Source organism: Pantherophis guttatus, chromosome 12 (assembly GCF_059756535.1).
Source record: "Pantherophis guttatus breed Tessera chromosome 12, ASM5975653v1, whole genome shotgun sequence".
In the NCBI taxonomy this organism is placed as follows: Eukaryota; Metazoa; Chordata; class Lepidosauria; order Squamata; family Colubridae; genus Pantherophis; species Pantherophis guttatus.
This window is the reverse complement of record NC_142074.1, coordinates 7,101,291-7,114,813: the sequence shown is the minus strand read 5'-3', so window position 1 is coordinate 7,114,813 and position 13,523 is coordinate 7,101,291. Positions and strand designations below refer to the sequence as shown.

Below are 13,523 nucleotides of genomic sequence, written 5' to 3'. Positions count from 1 at the left end.
TTCTAATACCTTTTATCTCTTCATTTTGTCTTATATTTCTATTTAATACCTCTAATGTCAACACAAATAATAATGGCGATAGAGGACAACCCTGTCTTGTGCCTTTCATAATATTAACCTTCTCTAAATCTCCATTTACCATCACTTTTGCTGATTGCTTATAATAAATTGTTTTAATCATATTTATATGATTAAATGACGCCTAGAGAGTAGTTGGAGGGCTAGTCGTTCCGAGTCTGACCGTACACTAGTGAGGTCTTATATCAAGACCTACTTAGTGGCGATAAAAGCGGCGAAGGGTAACTACTTTTCCGCTCTTATCATGTTGGCAGATATTCGCCCAGCTGCCTTGTTTAGGGTGACCCGCTCCCTTCTCCATCTGGGAGCGTGGGAAGACCCCTTGCAAGGTCGTGCTGAGGATTTTGTGCATTATCTGCACGATAAAGTTGCTCAAATTCGGGAAGGCTTGGACTCTGACTGGGTGGGTACAGGCGGGTTGTCCGAGCTGTGTCTTGAGAATGTTATCTGGGATGAGTTTGACCCTGTGACTCCCGAGGATGTGGACAGGATGCTGGGGAGGTTGAACGCAACCACATGTTTATTGGACCCGTGTCCCTCCTGGTTGGTGCTGGCTACCCGGGAGGTTACACGAAGCTGGCTCCAGAGAATTATAAACGCTTCCTTGAGTGAGGGTTTCTTGCCTCCCACCTTGAAAGAGGCGGTGGTGAGGCCCCTCCTCAAGAAGCTCTCTCTGGACCCAGCTGTTTTGGCAAACTATCGTCCAGTTTCCAACCTTCGCTTTCTGGTGAAGGTTGTTGAGAGTGTGGTGGCGCGACAGCTTCCGCAGTACCTGGATGAAACCGTCTATCTGGATCCGTTCCAGTCCGGCTTCAGGCCCGGGTACAGCACGGAAACGGCATTGGTCGCATTGGTTGATGATCTCTGGAGGGCTCGGGACAGGGGTTGCTCCTCTGTTCTGGTCCTATTAGACCTCTCAGCGGCTTTTGATACCATCGACCATGGTATCATGCTGCGCTGGCTGGAGGGGTTGGGAGTGGGAGGCACTGTTTTATGGTGGTTCTCCTCCTATCTCTCCGACCGGTCGCAGTCCATGTTGGCTGGGGGGCAGAGGTTGACCTCAAGGCACCTGGTTTGTGGGGTGCCACAAGGGTCGGTGCTCTCGCCTCTCCTGTTCAACATTTATGTGAAGCCGCTGGGCGAGATTATCCATGGTTTTGGGGTGCAGTGCCATCTGTACGCTGATGACACTCAGCTGTACATCTCCACCCCAGACCACCCCAACGATGCCCTTGAAGTGATGTCCCGGTGCCTGGAGGCCGTGCGGGTCTGGATGGGGAGGAACAGGCTCCGACTCAACCCCTCCAAGACTGAGTGACTGTGGTTGCCTGCATCCCGATATAGTCAGCTGGTGCCATCGCTGACTATTGGGGGTGAGACATTGGCCCCCACGGAGAGGGCGTGTAACTTGGGTGTCCTCCTGGATGTACGGCTGTGTTTAGAAGAGCATATGACGGCCGTGGCCAGGGGGGCTTTCTATCAGGTTCGCCTGATATGCCAGTTGCGCCCCTTTCTGGATCGGGACTCCTTTTGCACGGTCACTCATGCCCTTGTTACTTCCCGCCTGGATTACTGCAACGCTCTCTACATGGGGCTCCCCTTGAGGAGCACTCGGAGGCTCCAACTGGTGCAGAATGCAGCCACATGGGTACTTATGGGGGCGACATGGCGCTCCCATGTGACACCTCTCCTGCGCGAGCTGCATTGGCTTCCAGTGGTCTTCCGGGTGCGTTTCAAGATATTGGTTCTCATCTTCAAAGCGCTCCATGGCTTAGGGCCCGGTTATTTACGAGACCACCTTCTGCCACCGATAACCTCCCACTGGCCAATACGCTCCCACAGAGAGGGCCTCCTCAGGGTGCCATCAGTCAGGCAATGTCGGCTGGCGACCCCCCGGGGAAGAGCCTTCTCTGTGGGGGCACCCGCCCTCTGGAATGAGCTGCCCCCAGGGATACGACTGATCCCGGACCTCCGTACCTTCCGCCGGGCTCTGAAGACTTTTTTATTTCAGCAAGCCGGGCTGGGTTAAAAAATTTTAATTGGTGAATTTTATGGGTAAGGGGTTTTAAATTGGGGGAAGCCAAAGATAAATTTAATTTTGTTTTATAGTATTTTAATGTTTATATTGTATGTTTTTTAATTTTGGCTGTTCACCGCCCCGAGTCCTTCGGGAGAGGGGGCGGTATAAAAATTTAAAAAATAAATAATAAATAAATAAATCTCCCCCCAAAATCCATAGTTTGTATTTGTTTTACCATAAATTGCCAATTCACGTTGTCAAATGCCTTCTGTGCATCAAGAAACATCAACGCCATTTGTTTTTCTGGATGTGCTTCATAATATTCCAAAGTATTCAGAATTATTCTCATATTGTCTCTAATCTGTCTCTTGGATAGGAAACAATTTTGGTCCATGTGTATAAATTCATTTAACAATCTCTTTGATCTATCTGCCATTATTGATGCAAATATCTTATAATCCGCATTTAACAGGGAAATCGGTCTATAGTTCTTTATTTGTTGCAGGTCTGTATCTTCTTTTGGTATAAGAGTAATATATGCATCCATCCACGAGTTTGGTATCTTCGCTTCTATCAGGAGTTCATTAAATACTTCCAGCATTGTGTTGCTTATTGCATCTTGTAATGTTTTATATAGCTCTGCTGGCAATCCATCTGGCCCTGGCGCTTTGCCATTCTTTTGTTTTTTAATCCCCTCTGTTAGTTCCATCATTGTTATTCTTTCCTCTAATGCCTTTTTATAATCTTCTAGTATTTTGGGTAATTCAGATTTTTCTAGGTATTGTTTTATCCTTTCTTCTGATATTGTCTCTTGTTTATAGAATTTCTCATAATAATTCTGTACTATTTTCTTCTTTTCTTCGTTTCGATAGCATACAGTTCCCTCCTCATCCATTAGTTGATTAACTTTTTCTCTCTCTCCTTTTTCATTTTGTATGCCAACCATCTTCCTGGCTTGTTTGCATTTTCAAAAAAAAAATTTGCTTAGAAGTTTTTATTTTGAGTGCCATATCCTCTTTTTCAATTAGATTCAATTCATGTTTTTTAATTTCGTGTTTGATTTTTAATCCTCTTATTTTGTGTATCTTTCTGTAGTTCCATTTCTAATTTCTAACACTCCTCTTCCAATTTTTTTTTGAGTTTGTCTTTTCTTTTTATTCCTTTTTCCCAAATAAGTCATTGCCAATCCTCGAATGTATGCTTTTGCTGAATCCCACACATTTTGTAATGAGGTATCTTCCTTTTTATTTTCTCTAAAAAAGAAAGTCAATCCTTTCTCCATAAATTGTTGAAACTCTTTTTCATTTAATATTGTTTGATTTAATGTCCATCTTGATCTCTTTTTTTGTCCCTTCCATATAATTGTAATTGGATTATGATCTGCCCATGTGCTTGCTTCAATGTTTATATCTTGTATATTAACTAATAAATCGGTTGATATCCACATCACATCTATTCTAGACCATGACATTTTTTTTTACCCTTGCAACTCTGTGGGGTTCCCTGTAACTCCAATCCACTGTCACTTCTCCCTGCTTGCTTGCACTGATTTTATACAAGGACAGAAAGAGATTGTGAATAGATGCCACTATCTATCACTTTACTCCATTGACTTTATAAACCCAGTTTCTCAATCTCAGCAACTTTAAGATGCATGGGCTTCAATTCCAGAATTCCACAGCCAGCATGGGGAGAGTAGATGAACTAGTGAGATGCAGTGGGGAAGATGATGGACTAAGAGTAGGACGGCCTACCTTCTCATTCTTTCACAGCCACAAAGGCTCATGGGGGAGTTAGGGCCACCTTCTCTTTCGGTTAAAGAGCCAGGGTATTATAACGAGGAAGCTTCTGGATCAGGAATAGGAAACAACTGCTGGGCCCAGGATTTAATCCCTTCTCAGCCACAGAAACTTCTTGGGGGACTTTGGGCCACTCTTTCCTTCTCAGGTCAAGACTCAAAAGTGGTGTAGCAAAGAAGATGCTGGACCAGAAATGGGGAAAACCCAAGGCTGCGGCTTGCTATCTCTTTTTAGGATTCTTGAAGTCTTGAAAGAGTCAGTGTGTTTCAGGCCAGCTCAGATGCTTCTTCTAGGGCTGGTAGAAACGTTCATCTAAGTGGACACTAAAAAGAAAATTTTCTTATCACATTTAGAAAGAGGTTAATGTATAGATCAAAATCTTCTAAACTGTGGTTTGTATAAGCACTTCAGTCACAATCTTCTTGCAAGCAAAAGGATTAAAGAAAACTCCGTTCATAAAACCTTTGCAGCCAAACACCAATGAGAGCCGTGGTGGCGCAGTGGTTAGAATGCAGTACTGTAAGCTAATTCTGCCAACTGCCAGAGTTTGATGCTGACCAGCTCAAGGTTGACTCAGCCTTCCATCCTTCTAAGGTTAGTAAAATGAGGACCTAGTTTGTTGGGGACAAGATTGCTTAACGCATTGTAAGCCGCCCTGAGTCTCCGGAGAAGGGTGGCATATAAATCAAATTAAAAAAAAAAAAAAAGATGCTCACTCTGAAAACCACTCAAAGTGTGCTATAAAGCACTATGAAGTTATATGTCTAAATGCTATTGCTAAGCACTATTTAGATTTGGCTGCAAAAGCTCTGGAGAATTGAGTCATATTTGAGCTGAAACTAGGTTATGTATGCATGATCAGGGAAGGCAGAAAATATACTTGCCAAATACTCTTCTTGAGTCACTTAAATACTCTTTGTGGATATGGATAATTTCCTATATTCCAATCAACTTTCTCACACCCGAAATGAGGGAAGGAAAAAACCCAGCCTCATTTGTAACCAGAAAGAGGATGACCGAAATGAGGCAAATATTTAGGGATCCTCTATTCAATGAGGGGCTTAATCTTTCCTCCAAGAATTCCAAATCTCCCCAGATTCTGCTGATTTGGGGGGGGTATTGCATTATCTTTGCAATCCTTAAGACTTAAGGTGGTTTTGCCTCTTAAATTCAGAAAAAAACATCCAAGACTTTAGGCCCCACCCACCCACCCAATGTCATCATGCCAAGCTCCACCCCTGCAGGTGTCAATTATCAGTCTCCCAATTCCTATACAGGTAATCCTTGATTTACCACATTTCGTTTAGTGACTGTTTGAAGTTACAACGGTGCTGAAAAATGGATTTATGACTGTTTTTCACACTAACAACCATTGCAGTATTCCTGTGGTGACGTGATCAAAATTCAGACACTTGGCAACTGGTTCATATTGCAATGTCCCTGGGTCATTTGATCACCTTTTGCGACCTTCTTACAAGGAAAGTTAATGGGGAAACTAGATTTACTTAACAACCTTGTAACTGCAGTGGTTCATGTAGCAACTGTGGCAAGAAAGGTTTAAAATGGGGCAAAATTCACTTAACAAATTTTCACTTAGCAACCAAAATTTTGGGCTCAATTATGGTTCTAAGTTGAGGACTACCTGCAATTTATTTCCCCAAATTTCACTAAAAATGCAAGGGGAATTCTAGCATTTGCTTATATGATCCTTCTTTAAGAGGTCTTCTGGGATGCTTACTGCCTTCTACAAATATACCGCTGAACTAAGTTTTACAATCAAAAATAACAAGAACCTTTCCTATTATTCCTGCATTGTAAATAGAGTGAAGAATTGAAGATGGATTGAAAAAAATGATCTTTTCTTTTGTTTCATTAAAATAAGTGTACAAAAGAGTTTCCCATCCCCCAGAAATCAAAACCCTACTTCCTGTCTGCAATGCGCAGCTTGTGGCTACAAGGAGCAATGGCCTGAGAAGAATGTACAGCATTCAAAATCCCAACTTGGCCACCCAACACTCTGCTGCTGCTCCCAAAATTACAACATTCGAATCTCAAGGCACTTGTTTGTGGGAAGGAGCACATCGCCTGTATAGCAGTTATCTGCAGGTTGTCTGTCCGTGAAAGCAGCCACATTCTGATGACACAGGCTGACCCCTAAAAGTTAAGTCAGGTCAGGTCAGATCTGATTAGATAGATAGATAACATTTATTGTCATTTTTTACTGTGGGCACACTGGCACACATTAACAATGAAGTTCTATTGCCTGCTCTTTAAAGTGTACATATACTTAACACACACATATATATACATGCATACATGCATTAAGGAAAACAGGTCGTGAAAAGGATGTGTTGCTTATATACCATGACCTGGATAGAAGGAAGCAAACTACCAATAATCATCTCTGCCATCCTCACCACTTTCTGCACCACCTTCTTGTCTGAAGCAGCCATGCTTCCAAGCCAGAGTGTAGTGCAATATGACAGGAAGCTCTCCATCGTTCCTCTATAGAAAGTGGTAAGGACAGTGGAAGGAAGATGTACTTTTCTCATGTGATGCAGCAAATGCAGGCGCTGCTGTGCCCGCTTCACTAGTATCTTGCTTTTGAGTGACCAAGCCAGCCTACTCATTAGTTGCACACCCAGAAACTTGTAATGGGAAAGGACACCATCAGGAAATAGCAATAGCACTTAGACTTATACCACTTCACAGTGCTTTACAGCCCTCTCTAAGTGGTTTATAAAGTCAGCATTTTGCCCCCAACAATCTGGATCCTCATTTTACCGACCTTGGAAGGATGGAAGGCTGAGTCAACCTTCAGCCAGTCAGGTTCAAACTCCTGGAAGTTGGCAGAATTAGCCTGCAATACCCGATTCTAACCACTGCACCGCCACAGCTCCAATACCCAATATCCAAGCCGTGGGCTAAAATCTCTGTTTAAGATTTGGCATCTTCTTTTGACCCCAAAGCAAATTTTGCCTAATTAATGATCTGAAAACTCTCCAGAAGCAGAGTTTTCCAGCAGGTTTTCTGAACTGACAAAAGCTGGACCATGAGAGTCATTTTGGTGCAGTGGTTCTACCCTAGAAATTGGGAGACTGTGAGTTCTAGTCCTATCTTAGGCACAAAAGCCCATTGCACCAATCATCAGAAGACTGTGAATTCTAGTCCCACATGAAAGCCAGCTGGGTGAGTTTGGGCCCATCACTCCCTTTCAAAATCTAATAAATAAATAAAATAAACTGGTCTCATGGACTAAGTCTGTAAAATATGCTTGGCTGGAATGTGGTTGGCAACTTTTTTTCCTCTGGTGGTTACACAAACACAATCCATCTGCTGAGCCCCGTGAGACTGGCAATTCTTAACAAAGATTGAGCAATGGGAGTGGGGGGAGGATTTAGGAGAGATGCTTCCCCTGTGGGGATGAAAGGCTTTGATTCACTGCCGGTTTCACAAGTCACACCAAACCACAGCTTATAACTGTGATTTCTTGAATGCATAATGTTCACACAATATTCTAAGTTCTAACTTAGAATAGGTTTAGAACAGGAGTCTCCAAATTTTGGCAACTTTAGGATTGTGGACTTCAATTCCTAGAATTCCCCAGCCAGCTATGATTCTTCCTCAAAGAAAAAAAATGCAGTCCAGTTGCTTTTTGAAAAAGCACCTTTGTGACAACTATAATCTGGATAACTGAGAATCTCCTGGGAGTTGAAGTCCATAAGTCTTAAAGTTGTCAAGTTTGGAGACCCCTCCAAAATATTCATTTTAGCTGGACTTGGATCTTTAATTGAGTAACCAGTAGGATCTGGTTAATATAGTATTAGGGTGGTGAGTGCCAGGACATCTCAAAGCTACAGCAATGTTACTCAAAGTTAGCAACTTTAAGAGGTGTGGATTTTAACTCCCAGAATCCTTAGAATTTTAGGAGATGAAGCCCACACGTCAAAGTTGCCAGGTTAGAGAAACATTGGGTTATAGGCCTGACGCAGATGCTCCAGAAAAAGACCATGTGAAAACTTCTACACTGTTGCAAGAAAACCATCATGGTCGTGTCCAGGACCAAAGGCTAAGCTGCCATGAAAAAGGCTTTACCTTAGTTGTGCACCAAAGTTTGCTAAACTTGGCAGCTCATTCTAGGCACTTTTGGACTAGGCCAAATCAAATTGCTCTCTCCTTTTGCTCCAAGACCGATTAAAACTAATTTGTGATATGCTTTACTTTTGCCCATCATAAATGCTGTGAACCTGCAAGGAACATCATGAGAACATCACTTGTGATCACCTCCAGCTGACTACAGAAATAAACAAAGAAAGTGAATCACTACAGGAATAAGAAAAAGTACTCCTACCTTTACCACAAAGAGCAATTTGATATAGTGATGAAAGCAGCAAACTAAAACTGGGAGAGGATGAGTTCTAGTCCTGCCTTGGGCATGAAACCGTATCTGGGGAACTTTAAGCTAATCTCTCTCTTCCAACCCTAGGAAGAACACTGGGAAAAAACATTTCAAAAAATGTTGCCAAGAAAATATAGATTCTTGTCCAAGTAGTCCAAGAGTCCAGACTGATTTGAAGGAAATGAATGCTAGCTTGGTATGGTTGTTATAGGTACCAGGCTACAACCAAATTCTAGTTCTGCCTTAGACATGAAGCCAGCTGGGTGATTTGGGGCCAGTTCCTTTCTGAGCCCCAGGAAAGGGAAGGCAAGGGCAAACCACTTTGAAAAATGTTGCCAAGAAAACTGCAGGGACTTGTCCTAGCAGTTGCTAGAGTCAAGACTGAATCATAGCCCACTCATCCCCAAAATACCTTCCACTATGAAACCCTACATTACCAGAGTCCCTCAACTCTTTGCTGCTCTCTACCCATCCAATTTATTCAACTTTCTGAAAAAACAGACCTTTAATCTAAATTAGCTTTCAATCCAAAAACTGAATCTTTTATATAATTATAATTATAATTATAATTATAATTATAATTATAAAGCTTATCTGTGTACTATACAAAACAATATTAGAGGAGACTATGGTTCGGAATGAAATGCAGAAATAACCTTTTCTCTTTATATCTAAGCATCAACGATTGGAGGAATGGCATCCTGAATAGATTAGAAGGAAGAACACGGTAATAGTTTTTGTTTGTTTGATGGGAAGAACTGAAAGAAGTTACCAAGCATGAGGAAGATGAAAAAGGGCTCTCAGCTCTATATAAGTAGGTTGATTGGGGAAAAAATAAGCAAAATATTGATTGGCAATATGCTTACATTATTATGACTTCAGTATATTTCGGCCAAACTTTGAAATTGAACCATCTAAAACCTGATCTGCTTTAAGAAAACATGCAAACCACAGATAATGTTCACACACTGTGCTAAACCACAATATGCTTTGCTTTTGTTCTGATGTGGTTTGTGAACCCAACCACTATGGTCTGGTTAAATTAGGGTTTTTAGCACTTTAGGTCAATCCAACCCATTTGGCTTACTCAACAAATCATGGTTAATGAAGCTACGGTTTTATGTGGCACGAAGCCCAGGGAAACTCAAGTTGCATTTTTTAAATGAAAGGATTTATCATGGGAAAATAATGTGTAGGATGGACTCAAAAAAGATTTTGCTACATCTGTGTGTCTCTGTTGTTCTAGGAGGCAGAGATTTTTTCTATCTCTGGCATATTTTGGCCCTGCCCCTCAGAAAAATTTGGAATAGATACATAGATTTTTTTTAAAAAGTAAATTCCAATATTTATGAGTTTACCAACAATTTCATCCAAAGGAATATAAAATTGTGCATTACCTTAGTGACAGCAAAGGTGATTCTAGTACATGTGTCTACCCTGAAGTCCAGTTTGCTCACACTGGGGTGTGCACAAGACTGCATTTTGATACTTTCCATCCTGTTTCTCCGTGTTACAGGTAGTCCTTGATTTAAGACTACAATTGACCCCAAAATTTCTATTGTTAAGTGAGACATTTCTTAAGTGAGTTTTGCCCCATTTTATTACCTTTCTTGCCAGTTAATAAGTGAATCACTGCAGTTGATAAATTAGTAACCTAGTTGTTAAATAAATCTGGCTTCCCCTTTGACTTTGCTTCTCAGAAGATCACAAAACGACTTTGGCACACAGCAACCATCATAAATATGAACCAGTTACCAAGCATCTGAATTTTGATCACATGATCATAGGGATGCTTCAAAGGTCATAACTGTGAAAACTGGTCATGTCACTTGTTTCGGTGCTGTTGTAACTTTTAACGGTCGCTAAATGAATTGTCATAAGTTGACCTGTACAGAGACCTGTAGTCTCTGGCAGTCAAAAAATCAGGAGTCTGCTAGCAGCTTTTCTGACTAACAAACTTAATTAAAAGGCATCTGTGGTGGCACAGTGGTTAGAGTGCAGTACTGCAGGCTACTTCTGCTGACTGCCAGCTGCAGTTCGGCAATTCGAACCTCACCAGGTTCAAGGTTGACTCAGCCTTCCATCCTTCCGAGGTGATTGTTGGGGGCAATAGGCGGACTCTGTAAACCGCTTAGAGAGGGCTGTAAAGCACTGTGAAGCGGTATATAAATCCAAGTACTATTGCTATCTGCTTTGGTCAGGTTGCAGCCTTTTAATAAAATGTGTTAGTTGGAAAAAATACTATCAACTGCCTGATTTTTGAAAACAGTCCTAAGCACACATACCCAGAAGTGAACCTAAGGAGACTCACTAGATATTAATTAGAACAAACAGGCAGGAGATTGTGTACTCATTCATGAGAGGAGCTAAATTAAAGTCACACACAAAAAAACCATATTCTGGTTGAACATAATGTGCAAATTTATTGCATGCTGAGTCTGGGATCACAAATAAGACTGGGTTACTAACTCCAGTAACTACCAACTGGCCCCAATCCCTTTGCTCTGAGTGGGGAATAGTGGTTCAATGTGTGGCTTACCAAGTCCTGTGAATCCACCCAACTAATTTTACCTCCTCATCATCAGAGGGTATGAATCCAGTTTTTCAAAATTAAATGACCTGCCGCCAATTCAATAACGATTTTTAATCCAAAATTTATCTAAGGTGAAAGTTTTCTCTCGAAAGCCTGGATTTCTTCCTTAGAATCACGACTGATTCCCCAGCAATCCTCTCCCTGGTTTAAAAGCAGTACAAGTCACTCTCTCTCTTCTGTGGGAGTGGGGTGGGTGGGTTTATGGAAGTCAGCAATTTTGACTAATTTTCTGCAGTCTTCTCAGCTACTTTAGTTGTGCTCATTGGTGAACTATAACAAGAGAGAAGGGGAGAGAGAGAGAAAGAGAAAAAAAGGATGAATGGGCAGAAGGAAGGAAGGAAGGAAGGAAGGAAGGAAGGAAGGAAAGAAGGAAGGAAAGTAAGTCTCCCTAGTCCAGTGTTTCTCAACCTTGGAAGCTTGAAGATGGGTGGACTTCAACTCCCAGAATCCCCCAGCCAGCGCTGCTGGCTGGGGGATTCTGGGAATTGAAGTCCACCCATCTTCAAGCTACCAAGGTTGAGAAACACTGCCCTAGTCCATAACCTTCCTACTACACCACCAGTTCATCTCTAACCTCCTCATGCTGGCTGAGGAATTGAATCATGAAGTAAGAAAAAAAAAAAAAAGGACAGAGGGAGGAAGGAAACAGAAAAAGAAAAGAAGGATGGAGAGAGAGAGAAAGAAAGAAGGAAGGAAGGATGGGCAGAAGAAGGGAGAGAAAGAGAGAGGAAAGGAGGAAAAAGAGGGGGAGAGAGAGGGAGGAAGGAAAGAAAGGGAGAAAAGAACCAAGAAAAGAGAAAAAGAGGAAGAAACAAGAAAGGAAGGCGAGAGGAAGAAAGCAGAGAGGAAGGACAGAAGAGGAAAGGCAGGAAAGCGAAAGAGGGAAAGGCAGAGGCTGCGTCCGCTCACCTGCTTAGGCAAAGCCAAGCGGCGCGTCTCTCTCCGACCAGCCGCCGCCTCCTCTTACTCCGCGCCCTTCCCGGAGAGCCAAGCGGCTCGGGCTGTCTCTCGCCTCTCCTCCGCCAGGCGGGCGCGCTATCGCCACGGGCCGCTCGGGCACAGCTGCAGCTCCTCCGGGACCACCGCGCACTCCTCCTCCTCCTCCTCTTCCTCGGCCTCAGGGGACAGATATAACGGCGCGGAGGCGCCCCCGCCCCTTCCCAAGAAGAAACGCGGGGGCGGTGGGGCGGGGGCGGCGGCTTCCCAGCCGCGGCGGAGTTTCCAGAGTGAGGGGAGAAGGGAGGAGGAAGAGGAGGAGGGACACCTGCGCCGGCCGCCGAGGCGCTCCGACGGCCCGGCTCCTCCCAGGCCGGGGAAGGCCGATCTGCCGGCGCGCCCCTCTGGCTGTGCGCGCCTTCTCACGCGACGCTTGCCCCCGAGGGGCTGCTCCGCTGCCTTCCGCGACCTGCCCACCCAAAGCCGTCGAGTTTCACCTGTCTCCGGAGGCCCCGCTCCCTGAGGGGAAGGGGGCGTGGTTCCACCAAGGCACCTTTTTGCTGAGGGTCCTAACAAAAGTCCCCAGGTGAAAACCTTGCTTGGGTCAAGCTTCTGACAGCCCATATGGGCAGTAGAAATAACTTAGACCTAGAGGGCCTGAGGGAAGAGCGGTAACCAAGGCAACAGTAAGAGAAAATTAATCGAGTTTCGACAAAAAAAAAAAAATTAAGTTGAGAAAGTATCTTGGACGCGATTCTCCTTTTCTGAAGATACAGGGAGAGAGGAAAAAAAATTGGACTTTTGTTACTGTAACCATAATAAATAATAAAAGTGTAATTATTTGGCATCCATTTGGTTCTTAAGTTTGATCTGCATTGGAGGGATGACAGGCCTTTTCTCCATTTCCTTGCAGCCCCTTCTGTTGCTATGAAGATTTTTTTTTTAATTTTTTTTAAATTTGATTTATGTGCCGCCCTTCTCCGGAGACTCAGGGCGGCTTACAATGCGTTAAGCAATAGCCTTCATACTTTTGTATATTTATACAAAGTCAGCTTATTGCCCCCACAAACTGGGTTCTCATTTTACCTACCTTAGAAAGGATGGAAGGCTGAGTCAACCTTGAGCCTTGGAGAGATTCGAACCAGCAGTAAATTGCAGGCAGCTGTGTTAATAACAGGGTGTGTAAACCACTGTACTATCAAGGCTCTTCCTGCAGAGATCACCTTCCTTCTATCTGCAGGAGAAGGCTGTCTCTGTTTTGCCCAATGCTCCTTTAAGCCATCTCTCTGGCATTGAACAGAATCGTAGGGCATGAAGGGACCTTGAAAAAGAGGTGTTGAATGTTCTCCCTAGCAAGGAGAATCAATAAGTCTATTGGCTTTCATAGCACTAGTGCCAGTGGTGGGATTCAAATTTTTTTACTACCAGTTCTGTGGGCGTGGTAGGGGAAGGATACTGCAAAATCTCCATTCCCTCCCCACTCCAGGGGAAGATTACTACAAAATCCCCATTTCTTCCTGATCAGCTGGGACTCGGGAGGCAAAGAATAGATGGGGGCGGGGCCAGTCAGAAGTGGTATTTACCGGTTCTCTGAACTACTCAAAATTTCCACTACCAATTCTCCAGAACTGGTCAGAACCTGCTGAAACCCACCTCTGACTAGCACTAGCATTTAGACTTATGTGAGATTTAAAAAAA

The 13,523-nt window shown here is 43.4% G+C and overlaps 1 protein-coding gene across 2 annotated transcripts in view; it reads right to left on the bottom strand.

Annotated features, from left to right (window-relative positions):
• Nucleotides 1-12,323, bottom strand: part of CHRDL1 (chordin like 1) — a 41,787-nt gene extending 29,464 nt beyond the window's left edge. Inside the window, exon 1 of one of the 2 annotated variants that reach the window (XM_034435054.3) lies at nt 11,799-12,323. The gene's annotated coding sequence lies outside the window, so the exon portion shown is untranslated. The remainder of the gene's footprint in view (nt 1-11,798) is intronic. The other variant, XM_087877533.1, reaches the window with a different exon arrangement.
• Between the last annotated feature and the right edge of the window lie 1,200 nt (nt 12,324-13,523).